Genomic DNA, 20,967 nt, shown 5'->3' with positions numbered 1-20,967 from the left:
TGCGGGCCTCACCTGCCGCCGGGGGACCGCTCCACCCGCGGACGGCTCCGGGCGAACACAGCGCGGCGGTACGAACGTTCCGCGCACGAACGTTCCGCCACCGCACCAACCCGCACCTGATTTATGGGGATTTGGCCCCAAACCGCTCACGGGGGGCGGGGCTGGGGGCGCCGCGGAGCCGACGGTCACTGCAGCAACCTGGAGCGTCCTCATGGTGTCCTCTGATGTCATGGCGGGTGTTCATGGTATCATGGAGCTGCAGCTCTGCCTGGGGGTGCTGGGGCCACGTGCCCAATCCACGGGACTTCGGGATTTTGGCACGGATGAGGGATCGCCTGGACTCATGGGACCTCCAAGGTGTGGAGAGAAGTCCCTGGGGTGCACAGACATCTTAGAGACGCACAGACACCCATAGGACACACAGACATCCCATGGACACATGGACATCCCTGGGACACAGGGATATCTCGGGGACACACAGACATCCTGGATACACACAAACACCTTGGGGATGTACGGACATCCCAGGGATGCTCAGAGGTTGCCGGGTGGCACACAGTGTGTCCCCTGCCAGCCCTGCTCCCCGGTGGAGCCATGTTTTTCCGGCTGTACACAGTGTTCCGTGAAGCGGCACAGCCGGGGTGACCCCCCACCCACCTCCCCAGGTGTGTTTCCACCGGGGCCGGCGGCCACAGCCCATGAGGCACAGCGGGGTGGGAGCGGAAACAGGGCCGGGAGCCTGGCCTAGAGCAGAGCCCAGCCTAGGGCAAAGCCTGGCCTAGGGCAGAGCCCGGGCCTGGCGGGGGCGTGCAGCCAACGAGCATGTTCCGGCTGAGCTCCCAGAGCCCCATTGCAAGGAGTACCATTGCACAGCACCCCATTTCGCAGCGCTCCATAGCACAAATCTCCATTGCACAGCTCCCTCCTCATTGCACATCTCCTCTCTTACCCAGCTCCCCTTTGCACATCTCTCCATCTCCTGGCTCCCTCCCTGTGGCACAGCCTTTCCCTGTTATGCAGCACCGTCTCCCTTGCACAGCACCCCGTTGCCCGGCTGTCACACAGCTCCTGTTGCACAGCTCCCCAAAGGATGTGTTCCATGTCTCTCCATCACACCACTCCCTCCCCATGGCACACTCCCTCTCCATCGCATGACTCTCCACTGCAGAGCTCCCTCCCCATTGCACGGCTGCAGCACAGCTCCCTCCCTGTTGCACACTTCCCCATCACACAACTCTCCCCCCCATTTCTTCCCCATTTCGTGCCCCCCCAGTGCATGGCTCCCTCCCCATTGCACACTCCCTCCCTGTTGCACAACTCTTACACACCTCTCCATCACTCAGCTCCCTCACCATTTCACAGCTCCCAATTGCACACTCCCTCCCTGTTCCACATCTCCCTATTGCACAGGTCCCTCCCTGTTCACGCTTCCCCATCACACAGCTCCCTCCCCCTATCCTCCCCACTGCACAGCTCCTCGTGTCATGTCTCCCCATTGCACAGCTCCCTCTCCATTTCAAGTGTCCCCATTTCATGGTCCCACAGCTCCCTTCCCACTGCACGACTCAGCATTGCACAGCTCCCTCCCTGCTGCACAGCCCCCTCCCCACCGCACATTTCCCCATCACGCATCTCCCTCCCCATTTTCTCCCCATCACAGGGCTCCCTCTCCATTGCACAGCTCTTGCAGGACTCCCCATTGAACACTCCCTTCCCATTTCACACCTCTCCCTCACATGGCTCCCTCCCCATTTCACATCTTCCCATTTCACAATTCCCCATTGCATGACTCCCTATTGCACACTCTCTTCCCGTTCCCCATTTCAAGCCTCCCCATTGCACAGTTCCCTCCCCACTGCACACTCCCTTCCCATTTCACACTCCCTTCCCATTTTACACCCCTTCCCTATTTCCTGGCCCCCTGTCACACACCTGTCCCATGCAGAGCTGCTGCAGGAGGGTCTGAACATCCCTGGCTCTGGGCTGGCCCCCAGTGACAGTAGGTGCCACCTCCCTGCAGAGGGTTCAGGGTAGCTGTGCCCATCTACTGCCCTGCACCTGTGCCCACCCTGGCCTTGCCACTGCCCAGCTTGGCCCTGTCACCACGACGCCGGCCCTGCCAATGCCACTGTCATTCTCCACTTCACACTTGCCATCTGTCACTGGCCTCCCCAGGCCCCGCAGGCAGCAGGGATTAACACCCCCCTCGTCAAGGGATGTGTGCCCACAGGGGGGTCTCTGATGCCAGCAGGGTGTCACCACCCCCCGTGGTGGTTCAGGGGCTGGCAGGGACAGAGTGCACGGGGTGGGGACAGGTTTGGGACATCCATGGATTCCTGTGTCAGGCAGGATGCTCCTCTGTGCCTCTTCAGCGTGTTCAGAGACCCCCCACCCTGGGGAGGGGGGGAGTTCAGGGCTGTCCCCCCCGACCGTGGCAGGCGGCAGGGCCAGCTGGCCGTGTACACCAGATGTCCACCCCGACCCACCCTCTGCTGCTCCGACCCCCAGCACCTGGTGCCCACTGGCCATCTGGAGGCAGCCACATCCCCGGAGACGATGCTCAGCCGCGGCCACGAGCAGCAGCCGGCCACTGCCGTCCATTCTGGGGCCCCACGCTCCCACCTGGGGCTGCGAGGAGGGGGGGGATCCCCTGGGAGGGGTCAGTCCAGATGTGCCATCACAGCTGGGAGCGGAACACCCAATGTCATGGAGCAGCCCGACACCAGAAAACCAAAACCGGGGCGCACCACAGCCCTGCTCACCCATGGCCCCCCTGCCCCGGCTCATGGGGCTGTTGCAATGGTCCCCAGAACACTGGGATGTCCCGAAAATGACACCGCGGTTTGTCCCCTCCCTCCCTCCCAGCCGGGTGTGAGTCCCGCAGCCCGCACCGGAGGGAGGGTTTTCCGCCTTCTCCGCCACCACCCCCCCCGCCGCCTTACTCAGCTCAGTGATTAATTATGGATCCAGCAGAAAGCTTTTATTGCGTTCGAGTTTACTTGTGGCACATCCGTATTTATTAAAAAAAAAAAAAGGAAAGTAATTACTGGGTGGTGTAAACACCGCAAACACCGCTGGGTTCCAGGGAGCTCAGAGCTCAGGGAGAGCACCATGGCTGCCAGAGGCTCCATCCTGGTGGGATGGTGTGGGATGGCATGGCATGGCATGGCATGGCATGGCATGGCATGGGGGAACTGGAAGCTGCCACACAGTGCTGCTTCGGATGAGGATGGAGCGAGATGGGAGCCCATCCATCCCCACTGGGACACCCCAAGACCATGGGAATTGTGTCCCTATCCCCATCCTGCCCCAGTCCAAGGAGGGACAGAACCGGAGCGCATGCCGGGATCCCTGATTGCTGCCCAGGAGGGTGTTGTAAACAAGGGGGAGTGAAATGTTTGATCTCCATCCATCTGCTGGAGCCTAATCCCCCACCCCTCATGCCTCATCACTTCCCAGTCTCCCTAATCTGCTCCCCGCCAGCCAGCGGAAGGTCAGTGCCGGGTGTCCCCCACCACATGCCCTGTGGCACCAGCTCAACCAGGAGGCTGACAGGGCTGGTAGGGCCATAAAGTGGGAGAAACCAGATTAAGTGTCCCCATTTGGGGGTTTAATCCCTGTGCTTCTGCTGCTGTGATGGGAAGGCACAAGACAGGGACAAGATCTCCCTCTTTCCCTTGTTCTCCTCTGTATTTCAGAGGTCCCCCCATGCCTGCATCCCACCCGACATGAGCATCCATTGTCAGAACCACTACCCACACTGGAGTGACAGGGCACAGGTTTGTCCCCAGGGGCCTGTGGGGGACACGATTGCCATCGGGACTCCCTGGGGACAGGAGCAGCTCGGAGCTGCTCGGCGTGAAGTGGAGCCATAAGTGGCTCCTGTGTCACGTGCTGAGGATAAGTGCAAAATGGCCCTATTATGATAATTGCACGGAATTATGATTGATGGAGATTAACTGCTTATTTGAGGAAATGGCAGGCGCACGTGTGACACGGGCAGGCTGGGGCACAGCCACCGGGGCATGGGGACACAGGGACATGGGCAGAGTGGCACACCAGGATATTCTGGGGATCTTCATACAGCACAGTCACCGCCAGCTCTTGGGCTGGGATGTGCCACCACACAGGAATATTGGGGGCTGCATGGCAGGAGGACCCACTTAAACCCCATCCTGTCCCATGGAAGGCTCCTGGTATCTCCTGCCAACTCCATTAAAGACATCCCTGATTAGGGGGTAAACCTGTTAAACAGGGATGGCAGCAGCTCTCCATGTGCTCACTGTGCTCTGTGCCCCCAGGCTGTGCCATGGGGCTTTGCTGTGGGGCTGAAGAGGGGGCAGGGGGCAGCCCTAGGATCCCCATGGCTCCCAGTGAGCGTGGCTCTCAGTAAATGACTTATTTTGGGAGAACTTGAACAGGAACTGGGCTGGCTCTGTTTCCTACTTCCAGCCCAGCTGTTCCCACCAATGTCCCCTGGCCTCAGGGACCCTCCTGGGTTATTGGCGCCAGGAGAACCCAGGCTACAGTAGACGTCCAAGACACACTCCCACCTCTCCCTTCAAAAAGACACCAAACCCAGGAATTTGGAGAAGAATAGCCAGAAAAGCGGGGTTGGTTGTGATGCCGATGGCTGGCCAGGATGGAGCCATGACATGACTGCACTGCCGGGGCCAGGATTTCGGCACGAAGTGGGGATGTTGTGCTGCATGAGGCTGAGACAGCCATGTCGAGCAACACACGGCCAGAGGGCACCCCAAAACCCCCCACCCATCACCAGAAGTCCCTCCTCCGCTCTCCCCTTCCCAATTTCCTGGGCCTCCCTTCGCAGCAGACGGATGCTGGGTAAGAGGTGTGTCTATGGGAGCCGTTCTCGCCATGCAGCATCGCTGGTCTGTGTCGGCACTTGCCATCCCTGGGATGGGCTTTCGCGGCTGGACTGGGGGCACGAATGGGGACAGACAGGGACTGAGCCTCTCCATGTGACACCGGCACCTCGGCCAGGCTCCCGCACCTCCGCGAGGGACAAGGACATTGCCCAGCTGGCCTTGGCCAAGGGAAGGGGCCCCTGGTGGGTCCCCACCAGCGGGCACAGCGAAGCCAACTCTTTTCTCTGCATTTTCCCCTTTTCCTCCCCCCATTTGGCTTTTGGCAGCGGAGCTGCCGTGGCGGCTGGGGCGCACGGTGCCGGGGAAGGGCTGCCAAGCCTCGGCAGCCCCCCGCGGCCCCCCGGCCCACCGTGCCAAGGCTGGTGGCTGGCAGAAGGGCTGCCTGCGCCTGGCAGGGCTCCGTCAGCTGCGGGAGGATCCCTGTGCCGCGCTTGCTGCCAATTTCCCTGCGAGCTGGCACCACAGGCGGCTCTGGAGGCACCGGCGGAGAAGGCTGGGGAGGACGGATTGTGAAAGGGAGAGAGGAAAAAAAAATAATGGACACATGCCATCGCTGGAGCGGCGAGGCTGCCAAAACGCCAGCAGGCAGCGGGGGCCAAAATCCACCAGTGGCGGAGAGGAGGGTCTGGCAGCGCGGGCACATGGAGGACGGGCAGCACGGTAGAGGCACAGCGTGGCCGAGGCAGGATGGGCAGCAAACGGAGGAGCCGGAGACAAGAGAGGTATTTGCCTTCGTTTTCAAGGGTGTGCGTGTGCGTGCATGTGTCTGCAGCCGGGGCTGTGCATCCCGGCCAGCTCAGCTCATCCCGGCTGGCTCAGCTCCATGCAGGCTGCCCATGGCCTCCCTGGATGTCCCGCTGCTCTCCTGCCTGGCCTGTCCCATGGCAGCCCTTCGGTCCTTCCACTGCTGTCTGGCACAGGCAGGCAAGGGCTCTGAGTGCCGGTCAGGCTTGGCCGGTGGCTGCAGAGGGGATTTGCTGCACGCGGGGCCGGCAAGGGAGGTTGTGGCTTTGTGTGGTTGAGCTTTGTCTACCGGGGGCACGGGGCTGGGAGCCACAGGGGCTGTGGGCAGGGAGGTGTGAGCCAAAGTCCTGCCGCCAGCAGAGCTGGCACATGGGGAATGTCCCCTGATCCCAAACTGGGACTACTGCAGAGCCGAGCCTGGTGGCTGAGTGAGGAGAAAGGGAGGGTGGGCAGTGAGTCCCCCACACTCACCACCATACTGGGGAGGAAGAGGAGGGAAAGGGAGGATTTTGGTGCACTGGGAAGCTCTTGGTCCATGACCATGACCTGCATGATGCCAGGGTCATAGCCACAGCGTGATACGTGAAGGAGATGGGGGTGTGAGCGGTTGTGGGAGCCTTAGGGAGGAGGCTGAAGGTGCAGGACAGAGCCTTGGTGCTGCCACATGCTGGTCCAGCTTGCAGAGCGTGCTACCTGCCCCGTGCTGCAGGAGCAATGTTGGAGCCAGCAGCAGATGCCAGGAACACTGTGGTGTCACCGCTCCACAGGCACCACGTGAAGGCTAAGGGTCCCAAAGTGCCAAACCTGTCCAGTGCGAGGGAAAGGAGATGGCACTGAAGGGAAGCAGGGTTGTTGGCAATCCCAAATCTCACACCACCCTGATTCCTGCCTGATGCTCTGCACCCTGGCTGTGCCCAATGATGTCCACTCTGCACCAATCCTACCAGGACAAACCTCTCTCAGGGTCCCTGACCCCAGCATCCATCGTCTGCAGGAACCAGGGCAGGGAACCCAGCATCCAGCTTTGAGGACATCAGCATGTCCCTGAGAGGGATGTGGAGGGAGACAAGAGGAGACATCTCATCTTATCCCATCCCATCCCAGGCTCCATCATCGCTGGTTGGGCTGGTCAGCACCTGGCAACCCCAACTATAAGCTGGAGGAGCAGCTCTGTCCATTCTTTCATTGGATATTTGGACTAAACACAGCACCCTGCTGCAGTCTGGTCCCCCAAAATGTCCCATGGAGAAGGATCAGAAAAGGTCCCTCCACCTGGATGGCACCACTGCAGCCCCTCCACGTCCCCAGAGCTGTCATTCACTGGAGGACGAAGCCCCACACCTTCCCTGCACTGCCCATCACAGGACCAGAGGGGCAGGAACGCTCCCCATGTCACGGGATGATCCCCCCATCTCCCCCTTTCCCTCGTTTTCCTCCGTATTTCACAGTTCCTGCTTCCTGCACAAGGCAGGGGTCTCCAGGGACTCCAGCCAGATGTTCTCTGCAGCACACCACATTGCTTTCCTAATGAAATATTCATGGAGCCTCTCTGCCTCTTGCCATGAAAGCCTTCTGCAGCTCCCAGCCATGGAAACGCTGTGCAGGCAGCATTCCTGCAAAGCTCCCGGCCCCCTGCTTCCCGCTTGCCACCTCCATCTTCCTCTTCCTCCTCCCACCAGCCGTGCTGGAGTGAAGTCTTTGTCTCCTTTCACCTTGCAGGTGGACACAGCCAGGGCACAGCCAGGCCCATGTGCTGGGGACACTGTGTCCCTACACGGCTGTTGCCCACCCCGAGGAGAGTCCCTCCATGGCTGGGAGAAGGGGGTAGGGGGGGTGCAGACCCTGGTGTGGGGCACAGAGGGGTGTCACCCCCTCCTCTGCCCAAACCACTCCTGTTCCTGGTGCTCCTGCCGGCTCCCAGCCAGCCCATGGCATTAGCGATGCTGTGCACCATAATCCAATTAGGTTGTTTATGCAAACAATCAGGTTTTATGTTTCGGTAAAAAGCTTAAATAACCTTAATCAAAGCAAAAGACCTGAAATTGTCGCCAGCAGGGGCTGTGGGTTGGTGGGTGGTGGGCAGGACACCTTCTCTGGCTCATGACACCCTGCCTGGGTCACACCCACCACTGGCAGCTCTGGGATCTCTGGGGGGCTCAGCACCAAGGGCCACATGGGAGATGCTCTGCTCCATCCCAGCATTACTGCCAGCGGTTCAGAGCCATCCCACTCACACTGGGGATTGCTGGTGCCCTTCAGCATCACGTCCAGCAAGCCCCAACCTGGCCCTCAAGTCATGGCCTGCTGGGACCTCTTGTCACCCCTGTCTCTAAATATGGGAACACCAAGGTGTGGCATCAGGCTGGAAGGATGCAGGAGGTCCCAGAGAGTGACTGATCCAGCACGCTGCCACCATCCTACCTCACATCACCAGCCTCAGCTGCTCCAACAGCACCACGGCATCCCAGTACCAGGAGAAAATCCCTGCAGTTTCACCTCAGGTCAGTGTGAGGTGGCACAAAGGACTGTTCTGTGTCCCTGTGCCTGCGTGGGGATGGGCATGGTGTGTTGGGGAGCAGGGCTGGCTCTGGAGGGCCATGCCCGCTGGCACTGCCTCCCGCATACCCCGAGTTTCTGGAGGAGTAATAAGCTATGCATGTAGTGTAGAAATAAAACATGTTCTGCAGAACAAATGATGTTAATTTGCTGAGAGGCTCTGAAGCCGAGTATTAGCGAAATGCCTTGAGGGAGAGAGCAGCAGCTGTGCTGGAATTAATGGCAACGTGCCGAATTAGCACTGCTATGCATCATAGTCAGAGGGAAAAAATTACCAGAGAGATGGGGAAAACAACCCCCTCCGTGTGCCAGCCCCGACCCGGGGGCACACTGCGGAGCGGAGCCGATGCGGTGGGTCCTGGTGCCCGGGGAATGCCCTTGCCCCGGCCCTGCCCAGGCACACCATGGCTCACTCTGAGCCCCATGGCCTCCTCTGCCAAGGTGTGTGTCCTCAGGAGTGCTCAGCATCCCTCTGGGATGGTCAACATCACTCCTGGGTGCTCAGCATTCCTGTGGGACACTCAGCATCGCTCTCATGTGCTCAGCATCCCTCCAAGACACCTGACGTTGCTCCAGGATGCTCAGTATCCCTCTGGGGTGCTCAACACTCTCCCAGGTGCTCAGCATCCCTCTGGGACATTCAACATTGCTCTCGTCTGGGATGCTCAGCATCCCTCTGGACCAAACCATGCCATTCCATCCCACCCCTCTCCCAGGGACCGTCTCCTCTCAGATCTGCATCCCTGCTGCTCTCCCACTCCTTCCCCTTCTTTCCGGGGTATTATTCATCTCCTTGTCTGTTTATTTCTTCTCTTCACTCCTGGTGGTTGAGCACTGAAAGTCTGTAGCTCCTCATTGATTACTAACAGTGCATCTGGTTTACAGCTCCGCAGTCTCCTCCAGAGCATCCGTCTTCCTTCCCTGCCTCCTTCCTCCTGGCCGCCCACCACGGCATGGCCCGGCTGCCAGGAGCACACTGTGGACTGTGTGTTACCTCCTAATGGATGGTTCCAGTAAATTCCACACCTCTGATGAATATTTAATACCAACTTCCATCCCTGCTGCCTGCCGGAGGGGGATTGGTTTGGCAGGTACCACAGTGCTGCCAGCTCTTGTGGGAAATGGGGTTTAGCCCTTGGGTGCTGAACTCGAGTTCATGGAGATGGCAGTGAACAGTTATCCCAGTGGAGGTTGGGACTGGTGACATCCTGAGTTGGTATTCCTGTGAATCCTTCATCATCCCATGTGCCTGTCACAGCCCGTGGCTGCTCATCCCCAGCATAAAACATCTCCAAAAATAAAACATGTCTCTGTTTGTCTTGTCACCCTAAGTCTTTTCTCCTGCTTTTCATCTGCAGATCCCAGTGGATCAGCCTGGGAGCAGCCCCTGCCTGGCCCTGGATGCCCTGTGGGCACAGACTCACACCTGGTGGTGCCATGGGCCATGTGATATGAATGTGGATGTGCCACCGGTTTCGTCCTTGCTGGGATGTGCCAGCAACTGCTGAGCACCGAACCTGCTGGTACATGGCAATGGGAATGACCTTCCTGCAGCCATCAGATTTCAGCATCCCCAGGAGTGAAGAAGGTTTATCCATTTGGAGGCTTATCCATGTGAACACCAGTACATGTGGAGCTTTACCAAATACCCCTGCTGGCTGCCTCAGGGGACAGGATTTGGCCCGGGAAGGAGAAATGTGCTCCCAGCCGTGCTCTGGACCATGCGAGCACAGAGGATGATGGTGGCATCACCTCGCAGGACCCGCATGGACACACCAAGGGCTGTGCCAGGAACTTCTCTGCACACCCGGAGCACCATCAGTCCTAATCCTGCCCCTGCTTCTCAGTGTTCAGGGAATGCTTCAGCATGTATTCCTCACCCCCACCCCAAGCCGAGAGCTGTGGGTGTGTGGGGCCATCACACCCCTCTATTGCTGAGGAATTGGGCTGGGAAATCTTGTAACTGCATTGATTTTGGAGCGGAATGGAGAAGCTGGGGGAGGTACTGTGGGGTGCTGGGGGTGCTTGGGGTGCTGGGAGTGCCCGGGCGCAGGCAGGGCAGCGGGAGCTGCCGGTCACTGCCAGGTTACATCTGCCGGGGCACGCAAGAGTGACTCCAGATGCATTAGAAGTGCCATGCTCCAATTTCAATTTCATCGTCTCACAATCATTTTCAGGCTCCTCTTAGTGCCACATTAACGAAGCCTGCTCGTTTGAATGCATAATTAGCCCAAGCATTCTACCTCGCTAATTTCGAAGCAAGGGGGGGGAGGGAAGAGGGGGGAATTTGCATATTAATTTAGCAGAGGGAGAGAAAAACTGTTTACCACTTGCTTCTTGCTGTTGATCACAGCGGACTTAACTCTTTCCCGGGTGCCATCTGGAGCTGCGGAGCCGGGCGCCCAGCCGGCACGTGGGACAGGATGTAAAGGTTATGAGGCAGCAATTAAATCCTCCTCGACCACCCTGGTTGCCTTTGGGAGCTGACTGGGAGCACTGGGGTTGAGGCTCCTGGGAGCACAGGGCTGGTGAAGGGCAGCTGAGGTGGTGATAGATGCTCCAAGGTGTTCCCCAGCCCTCCTCCACATGCGGCTCTGGGGTGAAACTGCCACTGTCACCTGCCCCAGGGTGGCAAAGTCCCATCCTGGGTCTGTCCTTCCGTCCTTGGCAAAGCCAGGAGGAGGGATTCCTAACAACATCATCCCTCCTGCAAAGGACGGATGGGTCCACCCTGTCACTCTTGGTGTGTCCCCTTCAAAAGGATACCTCTGTCCTCATATTTCCCTTAATTTTAGCATCATCCACCTGCAATATGGTGTTAGATGACCATGTGCCATCCCCAGAATCCCTTTGGGTCTCATGGATTTGGTGTGGATGGGATGCCCACAGACCTGCTGCACCCACAGAGCACCCACAGACCAGGGTGGGCAGCCTGGCTGAGCACTGGCAACTCATTACACCTCCCCCCCATTACCACCCCTCTTCGTCTGGGAGTCCGTGGGTGTCTTGAGCCGAGGTTGGAGGTAATTTGTCTGTCTCCTGCAGTGGGCTGTCATCTCGCATCTGTGAACCAGTTCCATTTACACTGACATTAAAAAACCCTCAGATCTGACAGGTAGTAAAAAAAAACATTAAAAAATTGCAACAGGATGTTGGGAATATCACGGGCTCATTCCGGAGATAGCTAGATTTGAGGGTTGTCACAGCTCCGATGATCCGTATTTTGGCCTTTGGACGTGTATTCCTGTCTCATCTGGCCTTTGCACCTCCATTCCGGCTCCCCAAAATGACTTTCTCACCCCTGGAGACCCGCTGCCCCACCATCCACTCTTTTCTGCTGGCTCGAAGCCATCCCAGTGCGTCACAGCAATTTGGGGACACCTCCATCCCTGGCATCCCTGTGTGACTCCTGCATCCCAGCTGGCACAGAGACATGCACAAGGGGTTTATCCATCACCCTGCTACGAGAACGTGGAGCTGCACGGAAGGGGACATCCCAAATGTGGGTCTGGGGTCTCCAGAGTGGCCGGAGTGGTGCTGGGTTTGTGGTGGAGCGTGGGGCTGGCTCGGAGGGGGTTAACAGTTGATTACAGCCTTTGTCTCCGCATCAGTGTACATAATGCGCCCGCATTTGCATACTGCAGTGTGCGCTCAATTAAAATGAACTTTTAATTTCTTCTAAGTAAATTACTTCTTCCCGCTACGTGACGCGCACAAAATGTCAGAATAATGGGAGAGCCTTAATGAGCTGGGAATGAGGGCCAGGGAGGGGAATGCTGGGGGCTCCGGCTCCCCTCTGGGCTACTCCTGCCAGGGGAAAGGATGGATCCTGCTCTCTTCTGCCTTCCCTGCTGGGGCACGGGACATCCCTGCTGCCAGGATGTCCTCAGGGCAGGGCAGGTGTCCCCACCTCCTTCCCATCACCTTCTCCTGCCCGTGTTCCTGCAGGGAACTGAGTTCTCTGGGTCCTGCCAGCATCCCAGCATCCAAGGATGTGTGGGACACAGGGATATCGGGGCATCCCTGCAAGGGGCTGAGCTCTCCGTGTCCTGCACACATCCTGGCACTCCACATCACCCCAGAAATGCTCCCTGGGTCATATTCTTCCCAGGATGCCCCAAGCCATCCACAGGGACTCACAGCCCGCTCTGTCCTTCCCACGGAGGATGCTCGGGGAGGGACACGGCGCACTCCATCCCGACCTTCTCGGCTGCCTCCCGCCCGGAGCCGGGGCGGCCGCGTGTCCGCGGGGGCCAGATGGCAGGCGAGATTACTGGAATTTGATTTTCAGATAAATCACAAACCTGGATGAGCGAGTGCTGCTCCAGATGCATTATCCGTAATCCCTTGGAAGGGAACCTTTCGGAGGAGACGGTCCCTGTGCCAGCTCGGCAGCAGCTGGGTAATCCCGGCCGGCGGTGCAGCCCGCACAGCCCGGGGGGATCAGCTGCTGCCCGGCCGCACCGCGGTGTGTCACCCGTGCTCGCCACGACCCACATTTGGTCCCGCCGAGCCCGAGCGGGAGCAGATGGAGCCAGATGGAATCACACCAGGAGCACACGGGCACCAAGACGAGCCCGTGCCCGCAGTGCCCGTGCCTGGTTGTCTCACCCGCTCTGCTCAGTGCAGCGGGAGGAGGGTGAGGGGATGCAGGGGATCTCTTCCCATCCCGTTTCTCCCCTTAAGTGGTGCCCAGAACATCCCAGTGCTGCCCTTCACTCATCCCACTATGCCCAGCCTACCCACACCAACAGCATTGCTCAGTTAAGTCCTAAGGATACAAGTCCACCCATTCCACCAAGTAACTGGGATGCAGAAATGACTCCCAGGCTGCAGGGCCAACCCTGGCGCAACTGCCGAGGAAGTGGAGGGAAGGGACAGGGTGGCTGCAGCCCGGGCTTGGCACCTGAGGGGGCTGCTCCTTGAGACCCTGGTGCCTTGGGCTGCCCAGGGGAACCAGCACCGCAGAGGCAGGGAGGGCAGGGGGGTGCAAGCCCCGGTATTCCTGGGAGTGCTCAGGGCTATGCTGGGGGTTCTCCACTGCAGTTTGGGGTCATACTTTGAGAGCACATTGAATTCTGGGGGCTCTCAGTTGGGCAGCAGCTTCCCCAAGCCCCATATTTGGCTCATCCCCACCTTTGGGAGCCGTGTCCTGCTGTTCCCCCTCTCCTTCAGCAGCACAAATTCAGGGACTCCCCAAATAAATGCAACCTGCAAGAAGTGGGGTTGAAGGATCCAGTATAAAGTCCCCTCCTCTCCCCACAGTGCAGCCAAACACAGTTGCAGACTCTGGGGCTGACCCCGATTTCCCAGGTGGTGATGGCAGGCTGCGTCTACTCCAAGACAGGACATTCATCACCCATCGGGAATGGCAAAACAGGCTCCGCACAGACCCGTGACAGGAGGGTGCCGATCAATGGGCACATTAACCTGAGTCTGTGCCCCCCCTGCCGTGGGCCAGGGGGTTGGGGGAGCCGGGGGGGGCAGCAGATACTGATTCCTCTCCAGCTCCCTAAGGGATAAGAGACATGAAAAGCTGAGTGGGGAAAGCAAAGCTTTGTCTGGCTCCAGCATGGTCTGGGAATCTCACCACTACGTATATGAGGATGGTCCTCCCACACCTCAGCTGTCTCCCCTAAAAGGAAGGGTCCCCTAAGCTGGTTGTGACAGTAAGAGTATTACCCAATGTGTGTTTGTGGGAGCCAACAGAAACATCAATCCATGGCCATTGCTGGACCCTGCTTTTTATTTTTTCTCCGCAAATCCCCTCTTTTTGCATCCTCATTTACAGGAAATGGTAGCTCATCTCTCTGGGCTGGTGGTTCATCTCCCTGGGCTGGTGATCCATCCCCTTGGGCAGGTGGTACATCCCCTTGGGCTGGTTATCCACCTCCCCAACCTGTTTCCCACCTCTCCACACCCCCAATGTGATGGAGCTGGGATGCAGCACTGCCAAACCCCATCCCTACTAAGGGCAGTCATTACCCATCCCCTTGTTCCCTCACCAGGCCTGGTCTCCCCCAACCTCCCCAGTATGGTCCCAGTGGCAGCGAGGGAGCACACGTCGGCTTTCCCCCCAACGCCAAAATTTACATTGAACCACAAATTAATTTCATAATTTTTTCCTCTCTAATTATGCCAACATCTGCTGCGAGGCCCAAGCTGTGCGCATGCATTTTAATACATCCCTCTCTCCGTCTCTCTCAGCACTGAACTTTTCCGTAATTATCACCAGGAGAAGGGCTCCTTTCCGCAGGAGGGAGAGGTGAAGGCTGGCAGCGGGCAGGAGCACATGAAGCGAGGTGCAGGCAGGGGCTGTGCCCAGTTTGTGGGCTGGCACCAGCCTCTGCTGAGCTGTGGTGCCTTATTTCCAGGAGAAAAGGGAAAAAGGAGGGATGAGGGTGCTCCAGGGGTGGCCTGGGAGAGCAAAGGGGACCCTACATGTGCAGGAGACTGGACCCTGTGCCAGGTTGAAGCCCAGAGTGCCAGCTCTGTCCCAGGGATCCTGCTCTGTGCCAGGTTCAGGGTATCGGCTCTGCCCCAGGGATGTTGCACCATGGCTCTGTCCCAGGGATGCTCGCTCCCAGGCCAAGGGCAGCCCATGGATAGCAGTACCCATCACTCCTCAGGGATGTTGAAGGGTCCTTGCCCCTGGACACCTCGGTCCTGTTTTCATCCTGGCCTTGTCCCTGTCACCCCATCTGGGTGAAGCCGGTGGCGTGTCAGCCCCACCACATTCCTGCTGCGTGTCTGCTCCCACTCAGGGAGATGTTTCATGGCCTCGCTGGCAGATGCAAAAGGTCATTTGGCTGCCGAGTAATTAAAACCTGGCAATTATCAATTTAGAGCAGCAAGCTCCTGGCCTGGTGAATGCTCCTGTCCTCCTGTGTGAGCTGTGGGATGCAATTGAGGGCTGGCACCAGGAGGGGACACAGGGATCATGCACGTCCCTCATGCTGGGATCTCACCTCCCACACTGGCAGCTCACTGGAGAGCCCAGAGGGATGCCATGCTCTCATTATAAAGTTCATCAAGGTTTTAATTAAAAGGTGAGGGGATGAAGGTGTTGCTTGGATGCAGGATGAGTTTGGCTGCTATGCTCCAAGGAGGAATGTCCTGCTCTGGGTGTGGATGTACAGCCCAGTCCCAGGTTTGGGCAGCAGCTCAGCGATGCTTCTACGATGGGAAGGGCCTGATCCTGCCCAGGACTGAGTGCCAGGTGTGCCACAGGCCAGGGCACCCATGGAATGACTAAGGGGGTGCAAACTCTTCCTTCCTCGAGGCACCCACCCTATGGAGCATCATCCCAGGGGGCAGCAGGGACATCCTACACCCCACCAGCCACCGCGTGGGTTCCAGCCCTGTGCGGTGCCGATTCCTGTGGCAGCCCAGGTGTGACAGCAGGAGCGGGGCTGTGTCAGCCCCATTCGGCTGCTGCCGCCCGCCCGCGGCGCAGCCGGAGCAGATGGCAGGCGACAGAAGCTGCCGATGAATAATACACGTCTAATGAGCGCCGCTCCCACCACCCGCGCCGGCGCTGCCCCACGTGCGCCCGCTCACTCCATCTGCGCCCGCCACCACCAGGGGTGGTGGGCCTACCACGTGCATGGCACCCACGGGTCCTGCCCCGTACCCTGCCATGCCCCTGGCACCCATGGGTCCTGTCCTGTACTGGAGTGCCCCTTCCATGTGCCTGACACCCATTGGTCCTACTCCAGACCCTGTCACGCACCCTGGCACCCACGGGTTCCTGCTCCATATTGGGGTGTCCCTACCATGCGCCCTGGCATCTATGGATCCATCCCCATATCAGGGTGCCCTTGCCATATGCTCAGAGACCATGGATCCCATGGATCCATCCTTACACTGAGGTGCCCTTACTATGCACCCAGCACCCATGGATCCTGCTCCAGACCAAGGTGCACCCTTCCATGCACCTGCCACCCACAGGTCCTGCCCCACACCACATTGACCCCACCACACACCTGGCACCCATGGATCCATCCCTACGCTGGTGTTGGCCCTGCCATGCACCTGGCACCCATGGATCCTGCCTCACATCACAATAGCCTTGTCATGTACATAGCACACATAGGTCCTGTACTGGGGCATCCATGGATCCAACCCTGTATCAGGATTCCCGCTACCATGTGCATGGCAGTTATGGGCACATCCCCATACCATGGTGGCCCTGCCATGCACCTGGTACTTACTCACAGATCCTGGGCTGCTCTTCCCACCCTGTGGGTGCTGAGGGAACAGGATGGCCCAGGGAAGGATGCCAGGGACCAAGTAGGGTGTCTGGTACAGGGCTGGCAGGGGAGAAACACATGGGTGCCATGACACAACATCCATGCTGCAGGACCAGGAGCAAAGGAGAGGAGAGGACTGGGATCAGCTTCCCAAGCACCTGCTCAGTGCCTGTCCATCTCACTACTGAGGCCCTGGCTCCAGGGAGGGCTGCTCTTCTGTTTTGGGGCTCTGGCTGCTGCATCTGGGAGACCAGCATCCCTGGGGGTGTGGGACCCCCAAGTTTCTCCTAGTGGGGAGCATGCAGGTCAATTTTCCAATCATCTGGGTGCATGGGTCCAGGCACTTCAGTCCTGGGATGCTCTTCCAGCTGGCTCTGAGGGTTTGTGCCTCCATGCCCTGCTGCCCCCAGACATTCTCCTGGCTATCATCATCATCCTTCAGCAAATCTCCCACCTCGGTTCTCCCCTTGGCTCCTCTCTCCCTGCCCAGAGCAGCACAGGTCAGTGGGCACCCACAGCCAACACCTTGGGAAGGGGAAGAGGAGGGTGGAAAACAAAACGCTGATGGATTGTAAAGCTATTGAAGTGCCAGCGAGTAAACTCCATATTTTTAACGGCATTTAAATGCCTCCAAGCAGATTAATAAGGTCTAGGTAATAGCAGCACCAGTCTATATTTATTCTATCTTAAACGCCAGTTTGTCAGGCTGTATTAATATTGATGGTAAGGCTTGGATTGAGGACAGGAAACGCTGGGACTTCACTTTATCTCTCCCAAACAGGCTGCTCAGCCCCTTTATCAGGGCTGCGGCTGCAGCAGCAGCTGCCTCTTCAAGGGCTCAGCGCATCCCCTCTCCCCCCCCCACTCCCTCTTTTTAATCAGAGGAGGAGAAGTTGCTGGCTTGATCATTCCATTTTTATCTCTTTTATTTACTCCATTTTCATGTCTTTCAGTGCATATTTTATTCCCATCAAGGCAGGACCATTGATAGCTTAAGCTGCGTTCCCCCCGGCTCCCTCCATGCAGCCTGACGGGGAAGGACGAGGGGTAATTACCAGGAAAGAGTCCCCCCTTCCCTCCCCTCCTGCCCCACGGCAGCCACACACAGTGTGGCCCCCCAGGAGGGGTTGAGCTGCCATTTGGGGGTTTTGGGGGTGAAGGTAACCACTGCTGACTCAGCCTTGGGGGGCCCCATTGCCCCCCAGCCCCATGAACATCTCTCACTGCTGTTGTGGGTCTGATGCAGAGGGTCCTGTCCCCTCTGCCACTGATCCCCCCATCTCACCCCATCCTGCCCCACTGGGGCACCCCAAAAACTCCTTAAGTAGCTGCTGGGTTCTCTGGGGCTGTTCCATGGGGTAGAACCACTGGAATGCCATGGGGTTCCATTCTGGCACCCCATGTGGGCTGCCATGAGGCTGAGGATAAACCCTTTTTCTTCCTACATATTCCCCAAAGCCCACATTCCTGCCTGGCTCTTCCCTGCCAGCATTTGAAATTCAAAGTACGCTGGGCCTTGATTAACGCTACAAATCATCCAGCTGGGGAGCAGCCGTGCGGCCACGTGGCTGGGGCGTGGGACCGGCACCGCCGGCATCGCTCCCCGATCCCAGAATATTCACTGCAAACTGTTTGTGCAGCTCTTCCCCTCCAAGAGTGGGAAAAATGATGCAAAGGGAATTTGCACGTGATTTGAGATGGGGTAGAGCGCTGGCTTCGCGGGTAATGAATGCAAAATAATCATAATAAATGCTAATTGCAGGAGGAGGGATGCAGCCTGGAATGGGTTTTGGAGAGAGTCTGGAAAAATCCATGTGGGGAGCAGGACAAGCTGAATGGATGCTGGATAATCATGGAGTGCTGGGTGCCCCAGGGATGCTGAGTGTCCTGGTAATGCAGGGATGCAGGGCGCCCCAGGGTTGTGCAAAGATGCTGAGCACCCTAGGGATGCAGGGATGTTGGATGCCCCAGGATTGTGCAGGGATGCTGAGCAACCCAGGGATGTGGGGGGCTGCCTGAGCACTCCAGGGACACACAGGAATGCTGGGTGCTGGGTTCATGTGCAGAAACAATACATCTCCCACCCCTGGTGGCCACGAGTCCTTGTTCCCCCGTGACCCTGGTGGGATGGGGTGTGAGCATCCTTGTCCTCTCACTGCAGTGGCTGGTGGCTTTGGGCACCGTTGCCAGGGTAGCCCCTGGTCCCCATCACCCTCCACCACTGGCAAAGCAAATAAGTTGAATTTAACAGCCATTAGTCCTGGAAACATCAAAGGGCTCCTCTGCTGGAAAATGAAAATCCTCATTAACTAATAAAAAGCCCGTCGCTCACTCTGCCTTTAATATAATTAACACCAGCCAAGACTCCAATTAAGGTTTTATCCAAACTTTGAAACGCCACTCTCTCTCTCTCTCCATAATTATGGTGGGCACAACAGCTCCAGCCTTCCCTGGGATGCTCCAGCCGTGCACACGCGTGTGCTCCCAGCCTGTGCCGCCCCGGGACAGTGTCACAGCTGAGGATGTGGTGTGTACATCCCAAATAGGAAATGTTTGGGCTTGGCAGGAGCAGGGGGTTTGCTGGATGGCTCTGACTTCAGCAGGGAAATATGCTGCTGGGAGGGAGTGGGATGCTGGGTGATGGGAACAGGCCAGTTCTCACCGCTCACTTCCCGCTCTCTTCCCTGTGGCAGCCAGGACAGGAGTGCTTGTCTCAGGGATGAGAAAGTCAAAGGGTGGGAATGTCAAGGGATGGGGAGCCTCATGCCGTGCTCACAGGGAGATGTCACCCTGTGCCATTGCCAGCATCCCGGATGTGTGGAGGTGGCCCTAAACCAGGACACAACAGGGGATCCCTGAGTATCCCAATGATACAGGAGTGCTGGATGCCCCAGGGTGACAGAGATGTTGAGATGTTGGGATGCTGAGCATTCGAGGGATGCAGGGATGTTGGGTGCCCAGAGGATTTGGGGATGCCTGAGCACCCCGGGACAACAGGAGTGCTGGGTGCCTCAGCAATGTGCAGGAATGCTGAACACTGCATGGATGCTGGATATCCTGGAGTACAGGGATGCTGGGTTCCTGAGGAATGTGAAGGGATGCTAAGAATTCCAGGGATGCAGGGATGCTGGGTGCTGTGCTCATGTCTAGAACAGCACATATCCCACCCTGGATGGCCACAAGCCCTCATTCCCACATACCCTGGTGGGGATGGAGTGTGAGGTCCAGCCTTAATGGGTGCAGTGGGTCAGTGCTGCCATCCCAGGATCCAGCATGGAGAAGGGAGAGTCCGGCTGGGAACGTCGGGGGAGCAGACACGTCAGGAGACGGATATGCAGATGGCAGCTCTCTTGGAGAGACGGGACCATAATCCTCCCCATGGGTCCCATTATCATCCCTATCTGGTGAAAAAACTCTCATCCTGGATGTATCTAATCCTAATCACTCCCTATCGCCCAGGACCACTTCAGACGGGCCAGACGGACAGACGAGGCCTCTCCTGCCCCGCATATCTGCACAGGCAGCCCCTGGGAGGGGGGCCTGGGGGGGCCCAGGCAACCCCTTTGCTCCTAATCCCTTGGCGAGCCCTTCATTTAAAAGGGGATTTGCTGTTTATTCCCTCCACAGGCTCCACGATCATCACAGGAGTCAACATCTGAGCTGGGAGAGCCTTGTTAAAACATAATAATGGTGCGTTAATTTGGGGCGGAGGAGGGAACTGGAGGGCTAGGTAATGCCCTGGCCAGTTTCCAAACACCAGGGCATCTCTTGGGCTCGTTGCCTGCAATGAAAGGCTCGGATCTCTGTGGCTGTGGCCGGCTGGGGATGCTCTAAGAAATCCCGTTCAGCCTTCCCAAAAAATGCTGGAGGTGGTGAAATCAATCCCAGGGGAGGGTGGCTGTGACACCATCCCCTCTTCCAGGCATTTTCTTGGAGGGGGGCTGAGATTTGGGCCTCTGTCCTCTATGACAGTCTCCTTGCTCGGATATTTAATTCCACCCTCTCCTGCTTCCACATCCATATTTATGGCAGGGACAGGCACAGGGCAGGAAGGTCATCACTTTGGGGGGGGTCTCCTACTGCACACCAAGCCGTGGGGGGTGCCTGGGGCTTCTGGGGGAGTGGGGATTAAATCCAGAAGGGAAAATATCCTGCAGCAGGTGCAGCTTGCGACAGGTCTGAACGGCTGCCAGCCGGCTCGGAAATCCCAAACACATCTGTGCTCATCAGTTGGACACCAGATGGGCCTTGGGTTAGGATTTTGGGTTGGGGTTATTTGGGGGGGGTTGGGCAAAGCTGGGGAAGGCTGGCTGCTCCAGCCTGAGATGCTCACATCCCGCCTGCATTCCCTCGTGTATTTATCCTGGTATTTTTAGCACGTTTTGCCAGCTGGAGGTCAGACCCCTCTTGGGGCGTGGGGCAGGTTGGAGCTACATTGGAGATCACAGTGATACCTGCCAGGCACCACGGTTTTCTGAGTCCTGGCTCTGTCCCCAGCTTCTCACCCCAAATCCCCCAGGGAAACC

At 58.1% G+C, this 20,967-nt stretch overlaps 1 protein-coding gene across 1 annotated transcript in view; it reads right to left on the bottom strand.

The window, feature by feature from the left end:
- Positions 1 to 51, bottom strand: part of ACSF3 (acyl-CoA synthetase family member 3) — a 56,720-nt gene extending 56,669 nt beyond the window's left edge. The window contains exon 1 of the mRNA XM_051805954.1: positions 13 to 51. The gene's annotated coding sequence lies outside the window, so the exon portion shown is untranslated. The remainder of the gene's footprint in view (positions 1 to 12) is intronic.
- Between the last annotated feature and the right edge of the window lie 20,916 nt (positions 52 to 20,967).

The sequence above is a fragment of the Manacus candei genome, unplaced genomic scaffold, assembly GCF_025592945.1.
Source record: "Manacus candei isolate 608988 ecotype Guabito, Panama unplaced genomic scaffold, ASM2559294v1 h1tg000065l, whole genome shotgun sequence".
In the NCBI taxonomy this organism is placed as follows: Eukaryota; Metazoa; Chordata; class Aves; order Passeriformes; family Pipridae; genus Manacus; species Manacus candei.
Note: the sequence above shows the minus strand (reverse complement) of the source record. Positions and strands in the feature narration are given on the sequence as shown.